This window comes from Agelaius phoeniceus, chromosome 4 (assembly GCF_051311805.1).
Source record: "Agelaius phoeniceus isolate bAgePho1 chromosome 4, bAgePho1.hap1, whole genome shotgun sequence".
Taxonomy (NCBI): domain Eukaryota; kingdom Metazoa; phylum Chordata; class Aves; order Passeriformes; family Icteridae; genus Agelaius; species Agelaius phoeniceus.
Window position 1 is genome coordinate 38,375,297 of NC_135268.1, and position 17,874 is coordinate 38,393,170.

At 37.4% G+C, this 17,874-nt stretch overlaps 1 long non-coding RNA gene across 10 annotated transcripts; it reads right to left on the reverse strand.

Annotated features, from left to right (window-relative positions):
• Positions 1-1,075: 1,075 nt before the first annotated feature.
• LOC129120181 (uncharacterized) lies at positions 1,076-17,738 on the reverse strand. Of its 10 annotated transcripts, none has more exons than XR_008534209.2 (5): positions 17,507-17,738; positions 15,236-15,613; positions 13,195-13,348; positions 13,072-13,113; positions 1,076-1,090 (listed from the first exon to the last, which is right to left on the reverse strand). It is a non-coding gene; the product is annotated as an uncharacterized LOC129120181 (long non-coding RNA). The 10 variants fall into 10 exon arrangements; XR_008534208.2 differs by lacking the exon at positions 1,076-1,090 and adding an exon at positions 7,992-8,505; XR_013182091.1 differs by lacking the exon at positions 1,076-1,090 and adding an exon at positions 7,992-8,740.
• Positions 17,739-17,874: the final 136 nt, after the last annotated feature.

A 17,874-nucleotide genomic window follows, 5' to 3' on the forward strand; every position in this document is an offset into this window, starting at 1 on the left:
TTGGAGTTACCTGAATACTTCATGAATCAAATGAGTGTCTTTCTTGATGCCATATTGTACTAAAACTGGGCAGATAACAGCTTTGAACTTTCAAAGGTCTTTTGTTCTTTTTCTTTTTCTTTTTCTTTTTCTTTTTCTTTTTCTTTTTCTTTTTCTTTTTCTTTTTCTTTTTCTTTTTCTACTGCTTTTATATTTTCAGAACTCACTTTGTGCTCAAGCACATATAAAAAGATAACTGTTTTGGAGATTTCAATGCACATTTTTGAGAAATCTGAAAATCTGCGTTTTGAGAAATAGTTGAGTATGCTGCAGTTCCATATGGTTATCTTCAGCTCCATAGTTTGTGATGAAATTTTTTTTGCTGGAACATATTCAGGTTTTGAGGTACAATATTTCCACAGCACTATTATTCATGCTTTCTTGTTCACAGCTACACTGTGTCTTATTCAGCAGCCTTATGTCTCTTGCTGTCTGCTTGTAGGTGTTAGCCAGGAAAAAAAGATGCACATGCTAATAGATTTTTTTTCCTGGAGGAAAATATACAAGCATAAATTTCACCAAATTGTCTTTTATTTATGGAGGGGGAGCGTCTATTGCATGTAAACATGATTTTATCTCTGTATTTTGCCAAGGACTGGAAGAAGTTAATGGAATAAATACACATGCAAATTCACTAAAAAATAATTTAGAAATCTGAGTGAAATGTCAGTGTGAAAACAAGGTCTAAAGGAAAGTAAATATGACAGCTTTAAAATTAGTTTTCCATCTGATAGTAATAGATATGTAAGCTGGGGAAAGGCAAGGTCATATTCAAAACTAGGGAGTAAAAAAAGTCTGAACTAACAGGCCTCTGGACTTGCATATGTTGGGGATTTTTGAGATTAGAAACATTACAGGGGCAGGAAGATAAAAAAGAAAATTTCAAGTGTTTTTTATTATTTTTTATGTAATAAGATAGGCAAGAAATAGAAAGTAAGTAATAATTGGAAAAGCACAATTATTCCTCCACATTATGCATCCGTTAAACTGAACAGGAATGCTGGCTTGTAATAAACCAAGTTGATTGTTGATCAGATGGAGATTATTGAAGCTGAAAAGCAGAATAAAACTGAACTGTAGGAAGTTGCAGTGGAGGCTTAAAAGGAGATGAAACACCAATCTAAGGTAAAGATGCTCTGAAGCGTCAGGGCTATTGGTGAAGAACCTCATTGTTCATCAGTATCATAATCTACAATTTGGGGAATATTATTTTAACCCCTTGCCTTCACCATGCACATCTGTGTAGAATTCTTTCACTGGGTTTCTGAACACATCATGCACACTCCTGTTGCCCCCAATGTGAGTGCAAAGCTAACAATGTTGATTCATTATTGTGCTGATGATGTTCAATTCAGAAAAAAAAATTAACCTCGAAAACCAGTAAATTTATTTTCCTTCGAAATCTTAGTACCACATGCAGATGTTAATTATTTCCTATACGATTTCTGTCACTTGGGTGAAGAATCCATGTGTGCCTTCCATGACCCCAAGTAGTTGTTAGCTGCAACAGAGAAACAGGACTTCAGAGGGAGTTGCTAACCTTCACTGACTGGCCTGTCAGCCAGAGAATGATACAGAGCACCTTCAAAAGGTCCCCTAAGTAATGAGCACTAAGGAGGGTTATAATGGGCCCATCATTAGCTCCAGCTAATATTTTGACCTAATGCCCACATATACTACAGGTGTCATGCAGGGCCACCATAGGATTAATCTGCAGGATATTTTGTGGCTATATGATGACAACACATTTCTTCAGCATGTTCCTTGACGTGTAAACCCTTATATATGTATTTTATAAAATGCAAGTAAATTATGACCTCTTGAATATATTTTTTAAGTCTTTCCTCAATCTCAGTTGCCTATAGTGACCAACAAAACCAAGTAAACAGCCATATGAAAGAGAAAATCAATGGCAAGGTGTTAAAAGCTTACTCTCTAACAACGATGTAACAAAATAGATATACAGCTACTAAAAAGCTCACCCTTTCTCCTACTTTGTCTTCTTCCTTTAAATTGTTTGTTTGTTTTGACTTTTTGTGTGTATGTGTTTTCATTTCCACCCCTCCCCCCCCAAATTCTGTTACTACTTAAAATTTGGAAGAAGATGAGGCTTGTGCAATTATTGTGCACTTCTTGAGACTTGTGCACTTCTGCAAGTATTTTTGTGAGTCTCTTGTACACTTATTCCCTGCCTTCCATGGAGAGTTTATTTCATGATAAATAACTTCTTTTGCACCTTTCTCTAATGTGCTTGTCTATTATTTCACTAAACTTATTCACTTGCTCCTTCAAAGTGTTGGACTTCTCACCTGATGGTTAAAGATCCTACTCATTGTGTTTGCTAAGGAACGACCTTCTCAGAAGTTACAGCTCCTCTTCCTTTTGTTTTGATAGTATCTTTACATCACTCCCCAAGGAATAGCAGTCACTTTGTGAGATGAACTGAGCAAAATTTATATTATTTTATTCTCAACCAGATTTAGGCACAAATTCATCTCTTTGCCTGTACTCCTATCAACATGGCAAAGACAGTTAAATTTTAAGACATTTTTGCTTTGTTAACTTGTGCAGTCGAGCTGCTGAGTGAATTTCATGTGATTATAATTTGAAAATCGTATTGTAGAACACATCAAATATAAAGACAATTTGTACAGTTTTTGCCCAATACTACCAAAGAGATATTGACACTCTATGATCAGCTCATTTAGTAATTGGATATTTAATTAAGGACAATATTTGACTGATAAGTACTTTTAAATTCCTTGCAGAGATGCATCCCCCCCCCCCCCCACCATCCACAGCTCTGTGGTTTTGTATTCTTGTATCACTTATATCAAAAACGCTTGCAGCCAAAATGTTGGGTGTTGTTTAATCTTACAAAGATGAAGGAACAAAGACTGTGCATTCATGCTGAAACATCAGAAATGTCTAATAAGATGGTAAAAATCAGAAGTTATTTAAAAATGACACGAATTGAGTTAAAATTTCAGCTTAGCCTGAAAAACCTTATTCTTAGATTCACTGAAATACAGAGTGCAGGCTATATATTTGTGTGTGTGCTCACAAAGATTTTTTTTTTCTTTAAATTATGTAACTGTAGATGAACATAGGTTGGTTTTTCCTTAGGGCAGGAACTTGTTAAGAGACAGCAGAGACTAAAGAAGGAAATGTTAAGATGTTGGTTTAAAACTGAAGAATTAAATCTTACTGTATGACTATCTTTATAATAATTTAAGCTAACTATGCACATTTGATGTTGAAATATTGCTAGAAATGGATTTTACATCACTATGCCAATTTAGACAACTTATTAAAGGCGCTATTATTTTGGGAAATTGGATAATGTTAAACTCTAAAAGGCCCTTGCAAATAATTTCATTCATTGAGAAACAGCACTTAACAGAAAAGAGAAGAGAAAAGAAAGTATTTTGGATGACATTTAACTTGACTTCATTTGGGCAAGAGACCTTGAAATTCTCATATGGGCTTACTGAATACAAATCAATGTTTTGTTTGAGTTTTATTTATTTTTTTCTTCCTTTCTCAGTGGGTTATTTTCAGGGACATTCAAGCAATCTCAGCACAGCCTTTTTTTTTTTAAGAAAAAAAATGAAAACTTTTCTTGAGACAAAGATATTCAGTCCTTAAAATGATAAAGTCTGGTCAATCCATGTTTGTTGTTTCTTTCTCTATTGCTACTAAAAATAAATCCTTCAGAAGAACATTTCTTTAGGTCACTTTTTCATTATTTCCAGAGGCAAAAGCTGGCAAGGCAATTTATAATTCAATTTTTGCTAAATCCACAACACCTAATATATATGTCAGGCATTTCAACGGCAGGGTACTTTGGGGATAGGTGATAAATTGTGCTGATTATAAGTGCAAGCTGTTCTTCTAAAATATCATATCCAAAAGAAGGCAAGTATTATTAGGAAAACAAAATGTATCTTTAGAATGTCCAGAAACATAAGAGATAATCACTTCACGTGAATATATTTTCCCTTGAGTTTTACAGCTCAATATTAAGGTTTTACCATGATTTGGATAGCACTCATCTGAATGGAGGGACCATTATAAGTTGGTAGTCTTTCAGCAGCCACAGAGCTCTTAGGCCTGCAATAATTCATTTCTCTGAAAAAGAGCTTTACTATGAAACCTGAAACATGGTCATAATAATTTTCTAGTTATGCTGGGGAATGTGAAAAGTCTAAATATTATTCTGTAGTATAATCTGTCCTGATCTTTTAAACAACTTTTCAATATTTCCATGTATTTTCCTGTGGGGTACACATGGCTAATTGTTTATCAATACTGCTGAGCAAAACCAAAATCACTCTTCATAATAATCTTGGTTGTTAAAATAATTTGAAAATGAGGAAAAAGATACTATATCCTGGGAACTTTCCTGTCAGTTTCTACATTTTTAAAGCAAAAATCTATTAGTACTACAAAGATGAGATCAACCTATCAGCTACAAACAGAAGCAAAAAGTAGGTAAATGTAAATGGGTGGCTGAGATTTGGGGAGTGATGGAAACCTTTTTAATTTTATGTTGTTGGTATGAATCTAGCTTGGCTGATTTAGACTTAGCTGCTCAGCAGATGCTCCTTGTTTGTCTTGCCAACCATAATTTGTATCCTAATCAGACTCTCTGAGGAGCAGACTGATTTTGTGACTTTTTGTTTTTAATCATTTTATTACTCATCCTATATTATCATCCTGTTTTAGGCTTGTTTTCCTTGTTTTTAACTTTTCAGGAAATTGTTTCTTGCTTTAAAGGCAGGCACTCATTATTTTTTCTGAAACAGGAAAAATTCACTTTAAAGGAAAGAAAATAAAAGTACAAATTTCATATGTAACTAAGAATAAATAAAGGGTCAGTAATAAAACCAATAAGGCTCAGAGTAGAAAATGACAGCTTGAAAAGCTCCCGTTCTTTCGAGTTTCTATTTGTCTGCTACTTTTATTTCTCAGTTTCTTTCAAATTGTGTCCTAAATCTTCTCTAGAAGTTCTCCTTATTTTATATAGTATCAGCAACCTTTTGTGGACTCAAGTGCTTCAGTCCTCCTTGCCCTCAAACTCTCAGTTTTTGTATCATCTAAACTCAATTAATGAAGATGAACAAAATTTGAAAACAAATGATTACTCATGAACCAGACCAGCTTAGTGTGCACACTTGTCTGAAAGACTGATGAGATAATACCTGCAAAAGAATGGTCTGCTCTGACAGGAAAAGGAGAACCAATGTATCCAGAACACCCAATAGCTCATCTGGCAGTAAATGAGAGGTCAAAATGTCACTCTTCCAGTCCTGCCCCTTGTGGTGTTAGAAACCTACGAAAGAAGTCCCAATATCTGCTCAACAGTATTATAGGCATTCCTTTAGAATGGGTGGGAAATTAAAAGTGGGTGGAATTATGGATAGAAAAGATATATTCTCAAAGGTAAAATGAAACAACTTTGGAGAAAGATTGAAAAATACACTGCAAGGAAGTCAGTGAGAAACAGATACTCTTTAGCAAGAGGCAGGGAGACATGCTTCAAGAAATTTGAAGAAATAGAAAATAATAAAATGGGGAAGAATCATGGAAGTGTTCACCCTCTTATTTTAGTTTTTACCTTTGAGATTCAAAAATAATTCCTTAAAAAGGGGGATGAGAGAATTGTAGTTGAGAATGGCTGGCTCATGACTGATGATACAAGGCAGGCACGCTTTCTGTTTGGCTACTTTTCTTGGGCAGAGAAGGACACTGTGTTATAATACCCTTCTAGATAAAGACATGCTGAAATTTGTAAGGCTGTTAGTGGAACCTAATCTCACACTGGTAAAAGCTGTTACTACAGCAAGGCAGATTGGATCAGCTATTAATAATGCAAAGATGTCATTACTTCCCAAAAGATTCTTAGCACAGCTTGTAGGAGAGAATAATATTTTTCATGTTATTAGAAGCAGACGTAGAAGGGGACACTGTCTACTGTATGAGTAGCAAGGTTTTGGTTTTTTTTCTGAAGAGAGTTTTAAAGAGCAGGGAAAAGACACAGACTAGAGAAGCTAAATAATTCATTTTTTTCTCCTAATTTTCCATTAGATAAAATTTGGGCTTCCATTAATACAAAATTCATATTATGGATACATCCTTGGTCTTGAAGAGCGTGGTAGAGAAGAAAGTAGTTTTTTCAGAGGTAATGTTTATTTTTGAACATATTTTTCTATGCCCTGATGACACATGAAAGGACTTGTTAGAGTCCTTATGACTTTATTGGGACAGAATTGAGGCTGGCCTGTAAATATCCTCAAGCATAGTAAAAGCATGAAGTGTAAAAAGCATAATTTTCAGCCTTCTGGAATAAGAGCAGACCTTTGGTGTAGATGCAGTTCTTGGGCTTTTTTTGGTGGTTTTTGTGAGTTTTTTCCTTTTCCTTTTTTTTGTTGGCAGAGAAGAACTTATTGATTAGTTGGTGGATTTTGGGGACTCTTTATCCTATCTTCTATTCTTGTGTATGAATTTCTACGCAAAAATTTAGAATTTGAATCACTGATGCAGTATTTCTAAAACCTTTCCTGCTGAGAGGGCTGAAGAACATAGGAATGTTGTATGCTCATGTGAGTCTCAGGGACCCTGAATACAGGCAAAGCATATATTTTGATATTGAAATACAGATAACTATTTTCAAAATAAATACAAATACAGGTCCTCTTGAATATTATACTTATTAAGTGGACTGCTAAAATTGTTACTAATTGAGATTCTGTGAGATTAAGAAAGACAACTTCAGATTTCACACAGAGGCCAGCCTTCAACCAATCCCCTAATGACAAGAGTCTGTTTCTATACACTCCCTAAAATAAGAATAATTGAATAAAGATCCAGGTCTTTTCTCTCTTTTTCACAGCAATCAAAAGAGTTTAGTTTGACTTTCAAAGGATTTTGCAGAAGCATCCTGTTGGGTGCATGTGCTCTTAAAGAGGTGGTAATGCAGTATAGAAAGCAACGGGTGAAGAAGACAAGTCCAGGATCTGAGCAGCGTGATAGGAATGCCAAGGTGCCATTAAAGTAATCCATTGGCCTTTACATACTTTTCTGGTAGAAAAGAATGGACACAGACTCTGGATTAACCTTGTGTTCTCTAAATCTGGGCAGATGTAAATCTCATCTCAAAAACTGAGAGAAGATTTTTAATGAAAGAAAGCTTTTCAGGTGATGTCATAGGCCTGAAAATATATGGTAGGATCAAAAAAGTACAATTAAGGTTTTCTTAAATTACTTCAAAGTAAATATGATTTGTTTTTTTAATTAGTTCAAAGGCTTCTGTGAGAGATATTCCTCCTGGCTTTCCTATTACCACCTAAAGTTGAAGAAATAAACAGGAATTGTATCCATCTGAACATGGAAATTCAGGAACTTCCATAGAATATGCTATCCCTGTTTTGCTGCAAAAAACAGGTATTTAGGGTTGAGATTTTTGCAAGAAACATATCAGAGTCTGCTGTCATTAAGAGGGTGAAACGAGGGAAAGATACCAAGACCTTAATTAATTTTATAATGCCGAGGAAATGCTAGCAAAGTTAAAATAAATAGAGACCTTGGGCAAATGGAAATCAAACTTTCAATTACTCTAAAATGGATTCTGGCTCATTGGATCTAGCTGACACTTTGATGTGTTTAAATCCTTGCAGACGCTATGCAAGAACTGAACCCAGGCCAAATGCACCCCCCTGCCCTTGCGAACGCAGAAGCGGCGGGATCTCAATGGTAGGAGAAGCAGCTCGTTCAAGAAGGAAATTTGTAGATATAACATGAGCAGCAGCTGTCATTAAAAGTCAAATGACTACTTTTAGATATTGGTGAAGGTTATCAGAAGGCAAATATAGCTCGTTAGATTACACAACCTACTTTCAGGATTTTGCTGTGTTTTCCTGTTTAAAACAAAATCCGTGTTGTGAAAGAAGTAAAAAGGCAATGAACATAGTATTTATTTTACTGTACTTCAACAGTAATTTCATAGTCAGATGTCTCTTTAAAAGTATAAACATTTCCCATTCCTACAGTTGATATCCTAAAACTGCTGAACATACATACATCCATAACAGTACTTTTGCAATAAACAACAAAACAAATTGTTTGTGTATCAAGGTATTTACAAGATACCAGTAACAATAAAGTTTGTGCTCTGAACAATTTTTTTGGACACAAAAAAGTCAGGAAACATGAGGAAACCCTAAGACAGTATAATTCTAGCACTTGGTTTTAATTAAAAACTTTTTCTAGACCTTAAGCCACATGTTACTTGTATATACTTTCAGGATACAGGAAAGAAGAGAAATTTCACTGAGGCTTGTTAACCCAATATTCAAGGCAGTTCAGTTAAGAAAAAGAAACCAAACAATAAATGGGGAGGGCTGTGAAATGCAGGTGAAGTTCTTTCAGTGAAATAAGAATGATGGCACTTTGTAGCATGGGAGTCTGAAAAGGAGAAATATATCCTTTTTTTATTTTCATGACATATTCTCAAAAGGGTCTGAAACATCTGAAACAGCCACTTATTAGATCTAAGAAGTGATCAAATTCAAATTCAATTTTTCTTGAAGAAATAAAGGCAACTCTTTTCCAAATGCAGGCCCTATGTAATGTGAGTTTTTTTAGCTTTTTGTTTCTATGCAGTCAGTGAAGTTCAGTGTTAGTATCCCAGCTGAATTTTCTGATTGGAAAGAAAGTAAAAAATTATTTAGAATTCATTCAGAATTCAGAATATCTGAATGGCATGACACTGACTTATTCTATAAATATTCAGTATACAATGCAGGACTGTAGCCAAATAAAGCACTCTCTGACGGATTTGGAAGTACATAGGAAGGTGGATCAGCTGAAAAAAATTGTTATCTGAAAAAGGATTGACTTCCAATGCTGCTTGTGAAATAGCTTTAGAAATGAAATATGTGCTAGAACAAGAAAGGAAAACCACCAGATGACAAAATGGGATGGATAAAGTGCATGACACAACAAAACAAAAAGCCTTCCTTAAAACTCCATTGTCATAACATATTCCTCCGCTGGGTCCATGAACAAAACACTTCCCAGGAAGTGCAGTGCAAGAGCAGGAGGTCGATGAAAGTTATAGATGGGGAAGCAAATGCAGCTGAGAGGTTCAGAACGGGGTATTTAGCCTGGAGCTGTGAGCCAGAGCAGCTCTGAGCACTGTGCCGAGCCCAGGACGGGAAAGTGCACAGGAACAAGCACATTCTGGGACTGAGCCGAGTGCATACAGCTGAAGTGCTCTTGCAGACAAGCTACTTTAAGAAAAAAAATGATGTCACTCTTTTTACATTGCAAAAATGTAGGCTAGCATACCCTCCTGATGGGGAGTGCAGATACAGCGATAGGGCCAGGAGAGCTATGCTTGAGGTTAACTGAATGCCTAACATGTGTGTCCAAGTGGGAGGAAACTGTGGTGAGACAAGAAATGAGAGAAATAATTCATTTAGTGTCTGGCATGATGACTGTGAATTTCTTTAAAGACAATTTCTTTATATTGTGTAGGTTTGTGGGCTTTGGTGTCTTTCTTTATTGGTGCTGGAAAGAAGTACATCTCCTTGCTAGGACTAAATTATGATCACTTCAGTTTTGTGACTATTAATCAAGGGAAGGCATTTGCAAGCCTTTCCCAGCCACATATCCTTTGAGGGTTTTGAAAGCTATAGAATGCAGTTTGTTATCTGTCACTGCGGGGCTGTGCCAAGTTCCATGATGCAGTGAAAGCACAGTCATATGCTGCAGCTGACACTTTCCCACTGACCTCAGCTCATTGCACTGCATAAACAGAAGCTATTACGAGTCAATATGGTTCTTGGAGTGGGGCTATGCTGAAAGGAGTGCAAGAAAGCTTTCCACGTTTCTGCAAGGTTCAAAGTGAACAATGTGCTTTTCCTGTCACATCAGCAGACGAGGCTGTCATATCCTCAGTTCACCTCATAAATAATAGGCATAGTGGACAGTTGTATAAGGCTGCAGTTCAAAAGGGTTCTAATCTGACAGCAGACACTGCCTTTCCTTGACATGCTCACCTTTAGCCATGCTTAATGGTTGGTGTGTTTCAATTTAATACTGCCTGCTTGGTGAATCGATACCCAGGCTTGTAGGGAAAGCCTTGCAAGGAGAAGAAACTGGGCAAAGGACAAAAAAACCCCAAACAGGTAAAGCCTAGCAGCACTATGGCAGCTTCTGTGAGAAGACACAAATTTGGGAGTGGGTCACCAGGCTTGGGGACCTGCCACATACCTTTTCTAGTTTGGTGGCAGATGTCAGGGAAGGAGATTGAAAGGAATCAGCTGTGGCCTCTGGGAAGCCACCACCAATCAGGAGGTGGTGGTGGGCAGAGGGGTTGTTTTCTTTCCTGCCCCATCCCCGGAGGTAAATGTGAAGGATTGGAGAAATAAAGCAGGGATTTATTGGGAGGGAGCAGATTTACTAGGAACTGGTGGGCAGGGAAGCATTAACCTTCTGCTCCCTCTCTGAGCTGATCTACTGGTGGTGGGGCACACAGCTCCTGTCCCTGCCTGTCTTTCTCCTGGGGTCCTCAAAACAGGCCATGAGGCCATGGCACCCTGTATGGGGGCATTTCATTTCCTCCCTTTCCCCCGTGATCTGCCAACGTAAACAACTGCCTGCTTTCACCTAAACTGAAAACCAGATCTGCCTCTAATCATGTTGGGTGACTGTTGACATGTGTAGAGTTTGATATTTTGATAATATTATATGTCTGTGATAATACTTCATTACAGTTATGTCCTTGGCAATAATTCTTTCAACACAGTCACTTTTGTCCTGCCCTTTGAGTTACAGGAAAGCATTGTAAGGCCACATTTTGCTCTGATGGTCACATTACAATTCAGATGATTTAGAATCAATCAGCATTTGATATACCTCTGAGAAAGAGCAAGCAATGCATTTATTTCTCTTGGTTTTTTTTCTTCTAAAGGAAATTGTGCATGTGTTTGGGAGAAAGGGGAGAAGACTTTTTTTCCCCTGCTCAGATTTGCTTGTAATTTGAAACCATTACTGGTGTGTTGTCATATAATATTATACTCCTCCATTTTACAGACTCTTTACAGTTAGTTCCTGATTGCTTGCCTGCACAGAGGACATAATTAGCATGCTGATCAGCAGCTTATACAATGAATCTGTGGGAGTTTGTTCTTTTCGTATAGCAAGAAGTGTATGTTAGATTGTGCTTTTAGATCAATCTCTCCTAAGTAATATGTCTTGTGATTTGAACAGCAGAAACTTGTTTCTATGTTTTGAGTGAGTAAGGTAAACCTTTGTTTACCACTTCTTTCACAGATGGTAAATTCTCTATGTATGTTTTATCAATAGTCTGAAATCCCATAAATGCTCTAGTGGAGATAATATAATATTTAAGCATCTGCCAAAATGAAAGTTTAGGCATTGTTTGAAAATGAATTTAGTGACTTGCAAAATCTTGAAGAATATTTCTGATGCTTCCTTGAAGTAAAATTTTCCTTCGGATCGATAAAGTAAAGCATTTCCTTTAGACGAACATGAAATGTATTGTGTTGCTATTAACCAGTTTTTATTAATCATATAAAGTAAGATTAGATTGGCTCTAGAAGTAGAGCAATCTGTCACTTGAAAATAGTTACACTATTTTTGAGAATAAATGATTATATTTGCAAAGTTGCTCTATGCTTTCTAGAAATTTGTTCTGAAGATCATGGGGACAGACCGCTAATTGCCTTTGTTTTGTTTCCTAAAACCAGCAAATTAGACCAATAAAAATATATTTCTGCAAGGAAGATAGGAATAGACTAAAAGGGCATTTTTTGCAGTTGGATATAATTTCTATAAAGTTTTCAGGAAGAAGTGCCTGACATATCTCTAGCATGCACAATGTTGAAGATATTTATATTTTAAGTCTGCTAAAGCACACACCTGGTGCATCTTCCTGCCTGTAATCCTGAGCCCATAAGATTCTGGACAATGTGAATATGCCTCTCTTCCTGTTCCTGATAATGGAAGATAGAGATGAACAAACCTATGCAGGAGCAATTGGAAATGTGCTGACTTAATCCTTAATGAGAACTGTAAGAATGTTTTTCTTGTGCAACCCTTTTTTACTGTCATCAGTATTCAAGAGAACAATACAATCTTATTAGAGGTAGTCAAGATTATGGCCTTTCTTGGTTCATTTGGATTCACTTCAGTACAGAAGTTTGGCCTGAAGGCAGGGTTATTTTGATGCCTCCAGATGGCACAGTGTCTGCCAACCTGCAGAACATGCAGGTATCTTTTTGTGCATGGAGTTCAGCTTGACTCTTCACCATGCAAAGAGGATGACTCCATATAATAGTTTCGTGATTCACTTTTCCAGCAGAAAGGTGGGAGCTGTTCCCTGACCCCATGCAAATGTGTCTCTGGTGCAGGTCTGCATCTGGGTTCCCACTGTGGTTGATATGAAGGCATTAATCTCAGATATAAAGAAGGTCTGAAGATGCATGCCCAAACAATACCCACAGCTCCTCAGTATCTCTATGAGACCTCTGTAAACCCCTAAATTCAGACGAGAGGTGTGACTCCTCCCCTACAGCATTTACAATTTTCACTGTGAGGAAGTACCTGTAGGTTTGCGATAAGACTGAAGGCCTCTTATTTCTTATTTCCTGCTTTATTTCACCTTTTTATTTTAATTTCTAGTTGTTTTTTTGTGTAGTAGGAAAATCTTATAAAGACAGGTACTGACTCTGCAGATGTAGGAGCAAGAATGAATATTTTGGACGTGAAAGACATGAGGACTGAGAGTGAAACATGAGAAAAACTACTGTTATTCTTCTTGCTGGCCTAGTTGTGTTTAACCAGAGGGGAAAAGAATTGATATAAGAAACAGCCAGGAACTAGCTCCAGCTGCTGTCTGTCTTTCCCATGAATACCCAAACTCCTGAGCTTTTTGTGGAAGTCTCCCTCACATTTTTATTTAGTCCAGCATGATTTTTTTTCCCAACAGATGTTAAAACCAACCTTTTGCTTGCAAGAAGTTTTGCTTTGATGATTCATTATAGTCTGAAAAAAAGTTCCATATCAGCTGTTAGACAAGAAAAGAGTAAAGCAGTGTTCAGAGAATATAAGTGACAGAATAGTAACCTGGCTGATTACAAGGCTAGGTGCTGGTGTCCAACCTATAGATGTATCTTTTCTTTCTCAATGAACTTTTCATCCTTTTACTGACATTAGTTCTTCTTTTTATTCAATTAGCCCAGAAAGAAAGCTTCTAGCAGGGCGAGTCAGCTGTTGTCTGCTGAAAAGAGACATACAAATCTTGTCACATAGCTTTTATTTCCATGGTCAGGAACCCTCAGGCCTGTTATTAAGGCAACTTAGGCTTGTGTGGAACTTTGCTGTCTCCTGCACACTCTGAAATAAGATTACATGATGGAGAAGATCAATTTACTGAGAACATTTAAGCTCAGAATATTAAGCTTTTTGTGCAATCACATCTCCTCTCTAGCTGTGTGGCAGAAAAGCTAGCCACAAGATCCTTGACAAATTAGATATTACCACATCTAACTGTGTATATTTAAGCTTATCAAACTGAATCGTTGCATTGTGACTGTGCTCTTACATAGACAAGGACTCCATTTAATAAATGCAGTGCCATTTAATAGTAATTAATCACCCAACTAAAATGTCACATTAAGGTCAGAGAGACCAGGAGACAAAAAAGAAGAGAACATTAAATTCAGCTGACAAACATAGGAAAAGAGAATATAGAGCCAAAGAAAGTTCTGGGACATTGGCACTGGTAAAACATTTAATCCAAACTTCTTTACTTTCCGTTCAGTTCAGAAATAATCACATTCACTTGGTTCAAAGCAAGGTCATTTTTGTAACTTTTAAATGAAATTTCCTCATAGCGTGTACAGTGACAGCCCATTGCAAGCTTGGAATTGTTGGTGCATTTTACAGATGTTGTGTTCTCAGTATTTGCTGTTTCCTTCCTCCCTGTTTCTCTCTTTTTTCCTTTGCTATTATGACATTCTTCATTTGTGTGGAATTTTCCTTAATATGTCCTGCATGCAAGCACTCTAGAAAGTCTCAAGTTTTTGGAGCTTACAATGCAGAATTCGATTTCACATTACTACTGTGTAGTGCTTTAGCTTTTGTCGTGGTTTAATCATTCAACAGCAACAAAACCAAAAAGAAGTCATTCAGTTAAATAAGAGGATTATTTGTGTTCTGTGTTTCTATAAACAGAAACTCTAGCTGTTTCAGAGGAAGCATGTTTGCCATCGGCAGAAGCAAATATATATGGAATTCCTTATTCTAAAAAGTTGTATATTGCAGAAAAGGAGAAACTCCATTGTTAATTCCACTTCTTCAGAATTGTGTTAATCAATTTCAATGTAAGTGTATGAACAGGTTTATACATGTGGTTGTATGTGAATATGCTTACATTATTTCTCAGTGCCCTTTTTCTTTTCCTTTGTTTTATAGAATTTAGAAGCGAGCAATCACTATCGACTTTTAAAACACGTATTTTCAGAGGCTAAATATACTGGTTTCTGTCCATGAAGAAATGAACTTGTAAAATACAGTCAAGGATGAAAATATGGTTTTGTCAGCGGACGTTACAAAATTCAGACAAATGGCTTCTAAATAGACTTGTTTTTCAAAGCATCTATCATTTCCCCTTCCTGTTCCAGAGTTCTCAGTTTTATGTCCAAGGATTTTTGTATTAGCATTGTGAAAAAGAGTAATTCTTCAAAAGTTACTCTACATTTGGCAAGATCTGTCCTTATAACTTCTGCGTCAGTCCAAAGAATTTTGGCCTTTCCAAAGGTTAAATATTATCTTTCGAAATTGTGTAATTCTGGGTTTGTCAGGAAATGTCTCCATTTTCTACAATAACCTTTTCTTTCCTTACCTTTAATGTCAAAAAGTTCACATATGCATGCTCAAACTCATGATATTGAAATATTTGTCACTAATTTATCATACTTAGATGCATGGTAAATATTAACTTGGTACTGGTCCTGGCTCTGGCACATCTGGAGAGACATTTTCCCGTGTGAAGTGAAATCATAGTTTGCGGTGCTGGTTATCATGCATTGATGCACATTTTAGTTTTTAATGAAGGTTTTGATGATGCAAAATTCCAGAGTTTTGATGATAACATCTGAATTACCTTTGCAGGCTTTGTAGATGAGAAATTACCATTCTCTATCAGTTGTCTACATTTGTGCTGATTTCTGGAAGAACAGAGTTCACTGTATTTCCACGAGCTTCTGGGACAATCCTACAGACATGACCCCATTTCTTACACAGCCCTGACAGTTCTTCAAGACAAGCATGTTTGACAATGTAGGTTGAAATATTATCTCGTTTATTTCATAAGCCAGTGGTTTCCAAACTGTGGTCTGCATTCCAACATAGTGGGCCGTCTTTAGTAGAGCTTGGCTGGTCTGTGGTCTGCAGCAGATCCTGTGGTTAGCTGGGCTTCCATTAGGAAGAAAATTTTCTGGCTAGTAGCACAGCCTCTTCCAAAATGTGTGATCCATGACTCCTGGAACAAAACAGGATCCTACATTAGACTTTTGAAATCACAGGCCGATTTTTTTTTCCAAACCTAATTTGTGCTGTGTTGGAACAAAATAACAGTTGGCCACACAGCAATTGGTAGCTGTAGTAGTAGGTGATTTGCCTTTTTAAGGCTATTTTCAGCAGCTAGAGGAAAGCCAGTCATTTTTGTAAGCAATTTTGTAATACAGCTCATGGCAGAGGTAGTTTGGAAACTTTTAACTAAAGTAGAACATTCACCAACATTTCCAACTTTCTGTTCTGGTTCAGTTGTTTCCTTTTCTTTCATTGGCATCCCTATAATGGCACTCCACCTCCACTTGTGTCTTGCATTCATCCTTTCATACACTCTGGCTTTGGCCCTTCTCTTTTTCTTTGACTTCAACATTGGTTTCTGCCTTCAGTTCCCTTCTCACCATCCTTCCTGCCCTCTCTCAACTTTGCAACTCCTATAAAATTGCTGCATTTCCAAATATGCCTTCTACTTCTCTGGCTGTGCAGGGCACTACTTTTACTCCGTTGCCTCTCTGCCTGGAGCGCACAGAGAGTGAAAGGGCTTTGGTCTCAACTCTGTCCTTTCCAGAGACTGCTCTCTTGCTATCTGTTGCTTCAAAAAACTCCTTGTTCAGCTCCTTGTACCTCTAGATTGAAACATGCTCTTCTGACAGACTTCTTGGGGACAAACTAATTCTTGTATGTACACTCTGAGCATGAGCAGTGTGAGATTTTGAGAAGACTTTTGGCTAAATATAGGTGCAAGTATGTCACTGTTGCTTTGGTAACCTTGTCAAAATACACTGCTAAACAAACAAGTACACAAAGAATATCTTTCTTTATATCCCAGGTATTTGAAACACAATTAGAAAATGTTTCTCTGTGAAAAAAGAATCAATAAGCAAAGCTTTCATTATAAAATGTGCATTCTTTTTGCCAGAAGGTTTGGCTCCAATGTATGTAACATTGTTCAGTGTGTACATTTGCATTTTTTTGCACAATGGTATGGGTGCAACACTGTGTCTTTGCTTTCCACCTGTGATTTGCTTGTGTTCAGCACATTATTTTCCATAGAGTTGCTGCCAGAAGATAGGGCTTTCAAAATCCAAGGAAATATGGATTACTTTGCTGTCTACATGAAATGCTGTAGCTTGACTCACTATAGCTAAAGGACGGGGGAAAATGAACGCTTTTAAAGTAAATTCAATTTTAGTTACAAAAACCCTCCACAAGTCTTGTGCTAGTGTCTGTCAAACCTACCTGCATTTGACACTTTCAATAGTGACACAAACCCACCATTGCAGTTGCCTCACTTTAAACTCCTAAGAAATTATTTGGTGCAGTAGATCTCAAGGGAGAAATAAATCACTGATCTAAATGCTAATTTCATCTTCACCAAATGTTTGCATGAGGGTGATTATGTCAGTGTAGTCCCATAACTAGCAAAAACTGAGGGCTTTCCTGTCCAAACTCATAACCTCTACACGAGCAAGGCCCAGTTTAAATGGGTTTTGTTTTACAAGCTGAACTTAGTGCAAATATAACTGTGACACAATGAATTGTGACAAATACTTTTAGAATCCTTACACATGCAGCAACCTATGTATAACACAAGGAAAGAAGTCTCCTGGCTTGCAAGGGGAGGGGGATGAGTATGCCCTCAGTACTGTCCTCTCCTGAGCCTTGGGGGATACTGGTGCCTTTGAAAGGATTGCTCCCTGGATGAGGCTCACGGGGAGTCAAAGCAAACACTGCATTATGTATATACATATATGTAAAGGCTGTACGTTCTGGTCACAAAAAGGAGGAAGCAGGCTGTGCTGATGAAGTCCCTTTTCTTCCAAAATACTTGCCTGCCTCCTGAGCAATGCCATAAGGAGCTTACCTTGCTGAGGATCCCTCACCCCCTCCAGGGGACAGCATTCCCCAGCCTGTGCCTGTGCTGCAACATGCTGGGTGTCTTTTATTTGTTTTCTATCCTGGCGACACCACCCCTCTTGGGGCAGACGCTTTAGTGAGATGGATCGCACTCAGGTAACTGGCAGTTCAAGGAAGTCCTTCCCTGGGTTGTTTACACCAAGGCGTTTTAGAGCAGCCATTTAGCTTCCACCCTGTCCCACCCCGCTGACCAGCTGTAAGTGTAAAGGCCGCCAGTGGGCCTGCAGGTCGCTGATAAACTAAACCCCCATTTGGCAGGCAAGGAAGCCAGAATGATAAGGATGTTGATTTATGTTTTATCTGTCACTACATTTT